An 11,828-nucleotide genomic window follows, 5' to 3' on the forward strand; every position below is an offset into this window, starting at 1 on the left:
GTCCTGTAAAAAGAAAAAGAAAATGATAAAAACTTCAAAAATTAAAATCCTTCGAGATGTAGTTATGTTACTACATCTATTAGTTAGGAAAACTAAAAAACTTAAATTTGGACATGTTTTGCAAAAAAGTGTTATGAAAAAGTAAAACGGCCATATCTTTTGCATACGATGTCGAAAAAACGGCATAATATATCAAAAAAAATCAGCACGAAAATCCGCATTCAATTTTGACTACCATACGCCTGTTTGCAAAATTTTAGAATCCGCAAATTCTAAAAGGAAAAAAAGTTATGCTCAAATTTCCGTTTTGGTGAATTTTGGTTAAATCTGGTCAAACTATGGTCAAACTACTTATTCAAGAAGTATTCGTGGTCTTAAATAATTATTCAAACTATGGTCAAACTACTTATTCAAGAAATATTAGTGTTACTAAATAATTATTGTTTTTTAGAACCCGCAAGTTAAGCGTACTCAGACTCGAGTAGTAAGAGGATGGGTGACCGGTCGGGAAGTTAGATGATTTGGAATGATGAGGGGTGATTAGAGATTAGAGGTTAAATTGAGCAGTGATGAGTGGTGATTACAGATTAAATTGTAAAATAATTCAAAATTTTGAAAATAGAAAAAAAATTGAAAAATAAAATTTCGTAAATATTTCATAAACAAAAAATCCTTACCAACCGGGACTAAAGGTGGAGCTCCAGACAGCGGCCACATGGAGGGCCTTTAGTCCCGGTTCGTATAAGAACCGGGACTAAAGGGGGGGGAGGGGTTTAGTACCGACTCTTTAGTCCCGGTTCTGGATTACAGAACTGCGACTAAAGGCCTTCTAGAACCGGGACAAATGGGCCTTTTTCTACTGGTGTACCCTCCCTCCATCGACTTTTCAGTTTAAAAAAACCCAAAAGAAAATGATAAAAACTCCAAAATTTAAAATCCTTCGAGTTATAGTTATGTTACTACATCTGGTAGTTAGGGAAACTTATAAACATAAATTTCGACATGTTTTGCAAAAAAAGTGTTATGAAAAAGTAGAACGACCATATCTTTTGCATACGATGTCAAAAAAAGCATAATATATCAAAATGTTTAGCACGAAAATCCGCTTCAGATTTCGACCACCGTAGGCCGTTTTGCAAATTTTTGGAATCCTTAGATTCTTAAAGGAAAAAAGGTATGCTCAAATTTCAGTTTTTTGAATTTTGGTTAAATCTGTTTAAACTGTGGTCAAACTATGGTCAAACTACTTATTCAAGAAATATAAATGTTAATAAATAATTATTTTAGTTTTTTGAATTTTTGTCAAACGGTGGTCAAACTATGGTCAAATCTAGTCAAACCATGGTCAAACTATGGTCAAACTACTTAGTCAAGAAATATTAGTGTTACTAATTTTTTTTAGAATAATAGTTTCAAACTCAAACGGTAAAACGTGACACTTCATGCTCGAGCTAATCTCCTGAGGTTAATACGATTGACAGCTTACTATTGTTAGGTAAACAACAAGTGCAGACTTCGAAACTAGGGGGAATAGAGCTCGGAAGTTAAGCGTGCTCAAACTGGAGTAGTGAGAGGATGGGTGACCGTCCGGGAAGTTAGACGATTTTGAATGAGTGCTCCATACTTGAGCAATGATGAGGGGTGATTAGAGATTAAATCGTCCAATAATTCAGAAATTTGAAAATAGAAAAATCAATTTCTTTTTTAAAAAAATAACGTTTAGTCCTGGTTGGTGTTACCAACCGGGACTAAAGGTCCCCCAGCCCCCGGCGCGGGCTCGTGCCGCGTGGTGGGCCTTTGGTCCCGGGTCGTGTTGAACCGGGAACTAAATGGGGGACCTTTAGTCCCCACCCTTTAGTGCCGGTTACAGAACCGGGACTAAAGGTCGTTTTTTCTACTAGTGATCCAAGACCTGCATTTACTAATTCTTCTTCCTCCGATTACTCCCCATTCTCTTCTTCCTCTTCTTCCACAGATTCCTTCGAGAGTCATCATCAGGGAGAAAGAAGGAAGAACAACCTTGGTCCTTGTTCAAATACTTGTGGAAGACGCCAACACATTGTATTGAGCAAGTGGTTCCCTTCGATAGAAAACTTGGACAGTGCCTCCACCACCGCACGTTTCATGTCGATAACGATGGCCCAACCATCGTTGTCTTCATCATTCACCTTGTCCATCATGTAAAGAAGATCATCATCGTGAACGCTAAATATCAAGCCAGAAAGAAGTCTGTTTCTTCAGCCAGCTCTTCACGACAGTGGATCTACTCAATTCCTATGGCGATTCTGAAATCTAGTGTATAAGATGCCAGACTTTACGACGGCCTGGAATTGCTCCAATAGCGTCATGTATGTTGACAAATGTGGGGGTCACCTCCTGCACGGGGAGCATCTTTTTTTTATTTGAAGAGCTCAAAGGACCTATATTCAAGTCAACCAAACGTTACAAGGCCATCCTTATACATATTTTAAAATTACATATACATCCTTGGAGATATTGACGTCATCTTCCTCTTGCACTCTTCGTCGATGCACTGTGAGTGAAGCTCAGTGTCTTCTATGGACCTTCGAAACACCATTGCAATCTACATATGACAAAATGGACATCATGAAAAAGGATCTTCGAAACGGAGGCCTAAATGGGAGCTTTTAAGAAAGTTATAATTCATAATCGTCGCCATTTCTTTGTTCATGTTTTTGTACATCAACATGTTGGGGAAATTCGAAACATGTCAGACATGGAGGTGGCCGTGTACACGAGTATTTTTTTTCATTGAACTACGGGAGTTTTATTAGGGCATCTCCAGCCGCGCCCCCAGGAAGGCCTCCCCAGGCGATTTTTTCGCGCCGTCGCCGAAAGAACGGCCCAGTCGCGCCCCCAGGAGCCCAATTTCCACCGGCTTGGGCCGAAAACAGCGCCGGTGGACCCAACCAAATCCGGCGCGCTGGGGGGCGCCCGGGGGCGCCGGGGCGAGCTGTTTTGGCGCGAAAAAGACGCGGGCCAGCCTTGTCAGCGACTCGGTGCCTCGTCTTCCCCCAACGGCCTCGGTTCTCGCGGGGAATCAATGGCAAGGCTGCCGCCGGTCAGCCTTGCCATTGATTCCTCACGGGCGGCGCTTCACGGGGCGGCGCGCCGACGCCTCCCTTCCCTCGCACGCGTACACACGGGCGCGGCCCGGCTATAAAAGCCAGCGGCCTCCACTCGCCTGTTCCCAGACCATTCCCCCCTCGCCGCCGTCCAACCCCTCCTTCTCCCTACCTCTCCCGAGCGCCGCCCTCCGGCCCCTCCCTCTACCTCTCCCGAGCCCACCCGCCCCGCCATCGCCATGGCAGAACGCTTCCCCAGAGACGAGGCGGCGGCCAACGGCTTCGGCCGCCGTTCGCTCCGCGAACAGGAGTCCTGGCTCCTGTTCCACGCGAACATCCCGGCGCGCCGGTGGTTGGCGGCCGGCAGAACAGCGAGGGGCGCCACCTCTGGTGGGACGTCCCCGGCCGCACACTCGAGGGCGTGCTCACATACCTCGAGGGCGGCAACGACCCGCCGTTGGCGTACCCCCCGGCGCAGCACCGACGCGTCGGGCCATGGGCGCCAAGGAGGTTCGGGTCCTCCTCCTCCTCTTCTTCCTCCCGATCCTCGTTGCACTCCTCCGGCACTCCGGCCCTGCTCGGCGTCAAGGCCGAGCCCGCGGCGGAGTCGCCGCTCGGCCGGCGCACTCGCAGTGCCGGCATCATCATCAACGAGGGTGGCAGCCGCGCCTCATCCTCGTCGGCTCCTCCGCGCTTCGTCAAGCCAAAGACGGAGCCGGGGCTGGCGCCGGTGAAGACGGAGCCGGGGCTTGCGCCGGTGAAGGCGGAGTTCGATGACGACGACGCGGCCCTAGAATGGGCACGCCAGGACTCCATTGCGATGGAGAAGGCGCGCCGGGAGAAGGTGAAGGAGCGCCAGCGCGCCGCCCTACGCTGCTTCGAAGAGCGCCGATTCGGCCGTGATGAAGACGGGGTCGTCGTCGTACGCGACAGCGACGAAGACGACGACGACGCGCCGCCGCCAGTCCGCCATGGCGACGCCGGGTCCAGCAGGGGCGCCCGCGTCAAGGAGGAGAAGGCCGACGACAACGACGATGGCGGCGACGACTTTAGTCTGTTGGAAATATGCCCTAGAGGCAATAATAAATTAGTTATTATTATATTTCCTTGTTCATGATAATCGTTTATTGTCCATGCTATAATTGTATTGATAGGAAACTCAGATACATGTGTGGGTACATAGACAACACCATGTCCCTAGTAAGCCTCTAGTTAACTAGCTCGTTGATCAATAGATGGTTACGGTTTCCTGACCATGGACATTGGATGTCGTTGATAACGGGATCACATCATTAGAAGAATGATGTGATGGACAAGACCCAATCCTAAGCCTAGCACAAAGATCGTAGTTCGTATGCTAAAGCTTTTTTAATGTCAAGTATCATTTCCTTAGACCATGAGATTGTGCAACTCCCGGATACCGTAGGAATGCTTTGGGTGTACCAAACGTCACAACGTAACTGGGTGGCTATAAAGGTGCACTACAGGTATCTCCGAAAGTGTCTGTTGGGTTGGCACGAATCGAGACTGGGATTTGTCACTCCGGTTAACGAAGAGGTATCTCTGGGCCCACTCGGTAGGACATCATCATAATGTGCACAATGTGACCAAGGGGTTGATCACGGGATGATGTGTTTCGGAACGAGTAAAGAGACTTGCCGGTAACGAGATTGAACAAGGTATCGGGATACCGACGATCGAATCTCGGGCAAGTACAATACCGTTAGACAAAGGGAATTGTATACGGGATTGATTGAGTCCTTGACATTGTGGTTCATCTGATGAGATCATCGTGGAACATGTGGGAGCCAACATGGGTATCCAGATCCCGCTGTTGGTTATTGACCGGAGAAGGTCTCGGTCATGTCTACATGGTTCCCGAACCCGTAGGGTCTACACACTTAAGGTTCGATGACGCTAAGGTTATAAAGGAAGTTTCTATGTGGTTACCGAATGTTGTTCGGAGTCCCGGATGAGATCCCGGACGTCACGAGGAGTTCCGGAATGGTCCGGAGGTAAAGAATTATATATGGGAAGTCCTGTTTTGGTCACCGGAAAAGTTTTGGGTTTTATCGGTAATGTACCGGGACCACCGGGAGGGTCCCGGGGTCCACCAAGTGGGGCCACCATCGTCGGAGGGCTGCATGGGCCAAGTGTGGGAGGGGACCAGCCTCAGGTGGGCTGGTGCGCCCCCCAAGAGGCCCATGCGCCAAGAGATAAGGGAAAGGGAGCGTCCTAAAGGGGGAAGGCACCTCCTAGGTGCCTTAGGGAGGATGGACTCCTCCCTGGCCGCACCCTTCCTTGGAGGAAGGGACAAGGCTGCGCCCCCCCCCCTCCCTTGCCCCTATATATAGTGGAGGGGAGGGAGGGCAGCCGCAGCTGAGTCCCTGGCGCCTCCCTCCCTCCCGTGACACCTCCTCCTCTCCCGCAGGTGCTTGGCGAAGCCCTGCAGGATTGCCACGCTCCTCCACCACCACCAAGCCGTTGTGCTACTGCTGGATGGAGTCTTCCTCAACCTCTCCCTCTCTCCTTGCTGGATCAAGGCATGGTAGATGTCACCGGGCTGTACGTGTGTTGAACGCGGAGGTGCCGTCCGTTCGGCACTAGGATCTCCGGTGATTTGGATCACGACGAGTACGACTCCTTCAACCCTGTTCTCTTGAACGCTTCCGCTTAGCGATCTACAAGGGTATGTAGATGCACTCTCCTTCCCCTTGTTGCTGGTTTCTCCATAGATAGATCTTGGTGACACATAGGAAAATTTTGAATTTCTGCTACGTTCCCCAACAGTGGCATCATGAGCTAGGTCTATTGCGTAGATTCTTTGCACGAGTAGAACACAAAGTAGTTGTGGGCGTTGATTTTGTTCAATACGCTTACTGTTACTAGTCCAATCTTGTTTCGACGGTATTGTGGGATGAAGCGGCCCGGACCAACCTTACACGTACTCTTACGTGAGACAGGTCCCACCGACTAACATGCACTTGGTGCATAAGGTGGCTAGCGGGTGCCAGTCTCTCCCACTTTAGTCGGAACGGATTCGATGAAAAGGGTCCTTATGAAGGGTAAATAGCAATTGGCATATCACGTTGTGGTTTTGCGTAGGTAAGAAACGTTCTTGCTAGAAACCCATAGCAGCCACGTAAAACATGCAAACAACAATTAGAGGACGTCTAACTTGTTTTTGCAGGGTATGCTATGTGATGTGATATGGCCAAGAAGAATGTGATGAATGATATGTGATGTATGAGATTGATCATGTTCTTGTAATAGGAATCACGACTTGCATGTCGATGAGTATGACAACCGGCAGGAGCCATAGGAGTTGTCTTAATTTATTGTATGACCTGCGTGTCATTAAACAACACCATGTAATTACTTTACTTTATTGCTAACCGGTAGGAGCCATAGTAGTAGAAGTAATAGTTGGCGAGACAACTTCATGAAGAAACGATGATGAAGATCATGATGATGGAGATCATAGTGTCATGCCGGTGACGATGATGATCATGGAGCCCCGAAGATGGAGATCAAAAGGAGCAAAATGATATTGGCCATATCATGTCACTATTTGATTGCATGTGATGTTTTATCACTTAAGCAGGCACTGAGGGTCGTCACATCATCTTCGTCGGCCCCAGCGGGTGAAAACGGAGGTAACAAGTCATCGCAGCCTGGCAGCACCCGAACCAGTTGAACCCTATACACGATGGGTGGCATGGGATTACCGTGGAACACGGGGTTGCCCGATTGAACGATTCTGCCCTTGGCGACATCGATCAACTCGCCGCCCACGAAGTGCAGGAGAGTGCATGGAACGTCGTCGGTGCCCTGCAAAAACATGTAGGGTGTCAGGGATGCCCAGTCAAAGGCAAGGAGATGAAGTCATCGGCTGAGAGGCTTAGTTACCGTGATGGCGTCGAGCTCGGATAATGTCGAGGCACCGCCAATGGCGGGCGTGCAAGTGACGGAGGGGCCGCTTGCTGCCGAGGTGCCGGCCGACATATTCTTCGCACACTCGGGTGCATTAAGCTCCAATGCTCGCGTCGGCGCCGGAGCCACCAATATCGCCTCTGTCGGAGACACCAATGGCCCCGTCTGCGCATTGTGCGACTTGCTGGCCGTGAAGCTGGGAACCGGGGCCAGCCCTTGTTGGCCGCCCGCAATCCATGCCTGCAGCCCCTCAATCAAGGTAAGCACAATGGCGGTGATCGTCGCTCCCAATTGGTCTCGCACTTGCTCTTGGACCATCTCCAGAATCTGCACCACTTGTTCCTTGAGTTCTTGAACCTCGCGCGACTGGCTTTCCGAGCTGGTCTTTCTCTCCTTTCGCCCAGCGTTATAGTATTTAGACCATTTCATGGACAATCCTTTGACGGCCACACGACCAGCTGACGATGGCTTACTGAACTTATCCTTGTGTTTCATTACATTCAACACCCTATTTAAAGTGGTGTCCCAAGGGGAGCTCTAAGACGACCCCGCGCTACTGCTTTCAGTGTCCTTCGGAAGGAACGTGAACCATCTAGAAATTTGGCTTCATTAATTAGAATGCAACCATATGGAGCTAATTACGTGGGGGTGTATTCCTTACTAGAACAAGCTCAAGTGCCTTGGTCTTCGGATCCGTGGTAAGCTCCTTTGTTACCGGTCCATCTTGTACTGGGCCCTGACATAGTTACTGGTCTTCTTGTCACGGTATTTATCGAAGAGGGGTGGTAGGCCTTGCTCGGCACGCTCCGCGTCCTCCTTGTCCCATATAGGTTCGGCCACTCTGTAACCGCCAGGACCGACACTACTAGGAAAAGGCCTACTAATGGCGCACCGGTTTTGCCTACTAATGGTGCACTACTGGTGCGCCATTAGTATCAGGCCACTAGTATTTTTTACTAATGGCGCACCGCTGGTGCGCCATTAGTATCTGGTATACTAATGGCGCACCGTGCAGTGTGCCATTAGTTTTGCCCATAGTGCGCCACTAGTGTCTGCTATACTAATGGCGCACCATATGGTAGTGCGCCATTAGTAACAATTTTTTTATTTTTTTTGGTTTTTTCTTAATCTCAGGTCACTATTTCACATACGGGATATCCAACACATATATATACAACAAGCATCCATATAACAATCATAGCCAACACACAAGTTCCATCATATATACATACATAGCCAACACATAGTTCCATCGTTACATATTACAAAAGTTTCACATTGTTCATCCAACACCGTTATCCATCAATTCACAAAAGTTTCACATTGATACAAAATAAAAACACAAATGGAAAAGAAGCACTCCATCCATGCAAGCTTCCGTGAATTAAATCAAATCTGCAAAATCATAAACAAGAAGTTAGAAGAAGAAGAAGAAGAAGAAGAAGAAGAAGACTAGAAGAATACTAGAAGAAGAAGAACACTAGAAGAAGAATAAGAAGAATTTTGGAGCCAACTTAGGTAAAATAAAGCTAACCTATGTCATTTTGAAAAAGAAGAAGAATAAGAAGAAGACTATAAGCTTATTATGTAAACTTGATCATTTTGTGCTAACATAGTTATTTTGGAGCTAACCTATAGGAAACTAAGCATATAAGCTCTAAGTTAGCATATTAGAGCCAACTTAGGTAAAATGAAGCTAACCTATGTCATTTTGGAAAAGAAGAAGAATAAGAAAAAGGCTATAAGCTTATTATGTAAACTTGATCATTTTGTGCTAACATAAGTTATTTTGGAGCTAACCTATAGGAAACTAAGCATATAAGCTCTAAGTTAGCATATTAGAGCCAACTTAGGTAAAATGAAGCTAACCTATAGGAAACTAAGCATCTTAGAGATAACATAGGTAACTGAGTATATATATATATATATATATATATATATATATATATATATATATATATATATCATTTTGGAGATCTAACATACCTGACATAGTTCAGCTCTCATTGTTCTTCTCCTTCTCCTTCCTCAGTCTGATGCGCCAAGAGCGCCGAGGCGGTGGAGGCAGTGGGATGTAGTCTTCTACCACAATTGGCGTGGTCATGTCGCCCGGCTGTGGGATCGCCGGCGCCACCACCGGTGTGTGGTCATTGTCAGGCACCACCACCATCGCGAGGCCACCTTCAGGCAGGACGGGCACGACCATCGCTAGGTCATCCTCAGCCACCTCCATCTCTTGCCCATGGTCAGCCACCACCATCTGTTGCCCATGGTCAGCCACCACCATCTCTTGCCCTTGGTCAGCCACCACCAGCGCTAGGTCATCCTCAGCCTGATGCCCATCGTCATCCTGCAGCTCCTCATCCCCACTCTGCTCCTCTTCTCCCGCACTCCAGTCCGGATCATCCTTCTTGTTGTCTATGCTACTGCCAGAATCGCTGCTGCTTTTGCTAAAGCCAGAATCGGTGTTGCTTTTGCTACAGCCATAGTCGTTGCTGCTTTGGCTGTAGCCAGTGTCGCTGCTGCTGCTCCCATTACCTGTCCAAATGCAACAATGACCGTTAACAAATGATGTGAGGCAAAGCCAAATGTAGAGGAATAAGAAGAGGCAGAACGTACCGGCATCATCATCGTCAGCATAGCGCATGCGACACATAGTCGCGTTGAACACCTTGACGATGAGCATGGTGGCGTCATCGTCGTACCTGAAAAGAAGGAAGTACCACAGCCGCAGGTCGTAGGCACGGTAGAACTTCTCCCACCCACGAGACAAGTACATGTGGCCCTCCTTGATCAACAACTCCACATCCCACTGCCTACGAAACCCGCTGCCGGCCTGTCGCAGCTTCACATTATTTGGCGGATCTTCACCTAGCATGTTCATAAAACTGTCAGGCAGCCTCTGCAGTTTGGGACAATGAGTGATGTAGCAAACAACAGATATCATAATGAGATGGGAGAAGGGCAGATCTCTCGTTTTATATACCTGCGTCATGGATGATACTGAAGTCCCAAGTATGATACTGAAGAACTCGGAAGCATCCAACTCGTACTGCGGTGTCGCAGAGCGGCGGTGGCTGCTTCCCCCCATTCTGATAAGCAGCAGAAGAGACCAATTAGTACCCTTACAACAGATCATAAAACATGCATGATAACAGGCTATACTGAAAGGCCAATTGTACTGGACTATAAATTAGGGTAACAATGACACAGAAGATGGGAGCACCTAGTACACATTAGCAAAACAAAAAGGGGCAGTTGATCCTACTTAGCTAGGTACTAAGATACCCCGGCCCATGCATTCGTCTCAAGTACCCCATATGTCCTATTTCAGCATGACCTTTGCTGAAAATATGACATATGGAGTACCTGAATTTGCCGGAACGGAAGTTAATCGACATTCCGGCAAACTCAAGGGCCTCTCGGGGTACCTGCAAAATCATTATCCCACCCCCGCCCCGCTGCAACCCCACTATATACACCCCACAATATCATCACGACACGATGGTCGGAGACAAAACCCCCCAATATCATCAAAATACTCCAGTTATGAAGTAAAACTCCTGAAGTGTTCCAAGAGTAGAACCTGAAGTGTAGTCAGTGGCTTCACCTATGTGCATAAAAATCATAAAAATTCAAAATCATTTGAAACCTGATCACTCGGACCACACCACATGCCACAACATACATAGTACATAGAGTTGACATCTCATCATCGACCACACCACATGCCACATCATACATAGTACATAGATGATCCAACAGACTACATAGCAATCATGTCCTTCCCTTCATATATTCATGATATAAATGGATTGTTCTACCTAGTAGGTTGTTGGAAATTCAGTTGCTTTTTCATTAGGACTGGCAACAAGACATGGTCAAATTTCAATTAAGATTATCTGTTGGTTCAAGACTGGCAACAAGACTTGTTCTACCAAATCAATTATCTGTTGGTTCAATGTAGCAATTTTTATTTAAACTGAATTTGCAAATCACCAAGAGCTCTACTAGTTTCAGACTAGATTTACACTAAACTGAAAAGGATGCAGATTCTTGGGCGAACAACGAGAGAAGTACTACTGGTTCACATGTTTTTTTCTTGATGATAGAAATGATTCACTCACATTTGCAAGGAAGAAAAAACAGGGGCATTTGATGAAGAATCATCATACTGTCTGTGCACCTAAGATAGTACAGCAGCACTGCATGAGTAACAGAGCTGCATGATAATTAAACATTAAGGGCTAACAGGTTGATCTTGCATCCTCCCCAACAAACATGATGTTGTCTGCCAGGTAAGGTAGGGATAGCTTTTGTTAAAAAAAATCAGTTTACACACTGTTAAAAAAATCAGTTAACTCACTGTCAAAGAAATTCAGTTACATGCGTACATTCAGTTTAAATTCGGTGACTTCAATGCGCATCATGCTTATATTATTCAAAATAGACAGAATGCCCCATGTACACAAATAAGCATGATCAACACTTGCACAACCTGTGCTTAAACCTCTGCATGACGCCAACTAAACAGTTGTTTTTTCTCTCTGTAACAGCAATCTTAAGAAATCTTAAGACAGTACTGTACATTCAACAACGCGGACAAAAAATAGTGACTCCTTCATGCTAACCGGCCAAGGTTGGTTGATGTACAAAACGTGCAAAAGTGCATCTATAACGATCCATGTCCATTTGCTCCTGCTAGCATAAGATTCACCATCTCTCTATAATCCTAAAGGTGAGGAACCAGACATCACAGGAAGTTCTACCAACATCACTAGCAGATCATTACAGGAAGTTCTACCAACT

Source organism: Triticum dicoccoides, chromosome 3B (assembly GCF_002162155.2).
Source record: "Triticum dicoccoides isolate Atlit2015 ecotype Zavitan chromosome 3B, WEW_v2.0, whole genome shotgun sequence".
NCBI lineage: Eukaryota > Viridiplantae > Streptophyta > Magnoliopsida > Poales > Poaceae > Triticum > Triticum dicoccoides.